The sequence below is a fragment of the Triticum dicoccoides genome, chromosome 6A (assembly GCF_002162155.2).
Source record: "Triticum dicoccoides isolate Atlit2015 ecotype Zavitan chromosome 6A, WEW_v2.0, whole genome shotgun sequence".
NCBI classification, from domain to species: Eukaryota; Viridiplantae; Streptophyta; class Magnoliopsida; order Poales; family Poaceae; genus Triticum; species Triticum dicoccoides.
In genome coordinates, this window is record NC_041390.1 from 474221254 (window position 1) to 474222567 (window position 1314).

The window sequence follows — 1314 nt, forward strand, 5'->3', positions numbered from 1 at the left end:
GGCGCGCCCGCGCGCGCCCGGGGGTGTTGGAAATATGCCCTAGAGGCAATAATAAAATGGTTATTATTATATTTCTTTGTTCATGATAATTGTCTATTGTTCATGCTATAATTGTGTTATCCGGAAATCGTAATACATGTGTGAATACATAGATCACAACACGTCCCTACTGAGCCTCTAGTTGACTAGCTCGTTGATCAGAAGATAGTCATGGTTTCCTGACTATGGACATTGGATGTCATTGATAACGGGATCACATCATTAGGAGAATGATGTGATGGACAAGACCCAATCCTAAGCATAGCTCAAAGATCGTGTAGTTCGTTTGCTATAGCTTTTTCCGAATGTCAAGTATCATTTCCTTAGACCATGAGATTGTGCAACTCCCGGATACTGTAGGAGTGCTTTGGGTGTGCCAAACGTCACAACGTAACTGGGTGACTATAAATGTACACTACAGGTATCTCCGAAAGTGTTTGTTGGGTTGGCACGAATCGAGACTGGGATTTGTCACTCCGTATGATGGAGAGGTATCTCTGGGCCCACTCGGTAATGCATCATCATAATGAGCTCAATGTGACCAAGTGGTTGATCATGGGATCATGCATTACGGTACGAGTAAAGTGACTTGCCGGTAACAAGATTGAACGAGGTATTGGGATACCGACGATCGAGTCTCGGGCAAGTAACGTACCGATTGACAAAGGGAATTGTATACGGATTGATTGAATCCTCGACATCGTGGTTCATCCGATGAGATCATCGAGGAGCATGTGGGAGCCAACATGGGTATCCAGATCTCGCTATTGGTTGTTGAACGGAGAGTCGTCTCGGTCATGTCTGCGTGTCTCCCGAACCCGTAGGGTCTACACACTTAAGGTTCGGTGACACCAGGGTTGTTGAGATATTAGTATATGGTAACCCAAAAGTTGTTCGGAGTCTCGGATGAGATCCCATACGTCACGAGGAGTTCCGGAATGGTCCGGAGGTGAAGATTTATATATATTAAGTCAAGTTTCGGCCATCGGGAAAGTTTCGGGGGTACTCGGTATTGTACCGGGACCACCGGAAGGGTCCCGGGGGTCCACCGGGTGGGGCCACCTATCCCGGAGGGCCCCATGGGCTGAAGTGGGAGGGGAACCAGCCCCTAGTGGGCTGGTGCGCCCCCCTTGGGCCTCCCCCTGCGCCTAGGGTTGGAAACCCTAGGGGTGGGGGGCGCCCCACTTGGCTTGGGGGGCAAGCCACCCCCTTGGCCGCCGCCCCCCTTGGAGATTGGATCTCCTAGAGCCGCCCCCCTAGGGACCCTATATATAG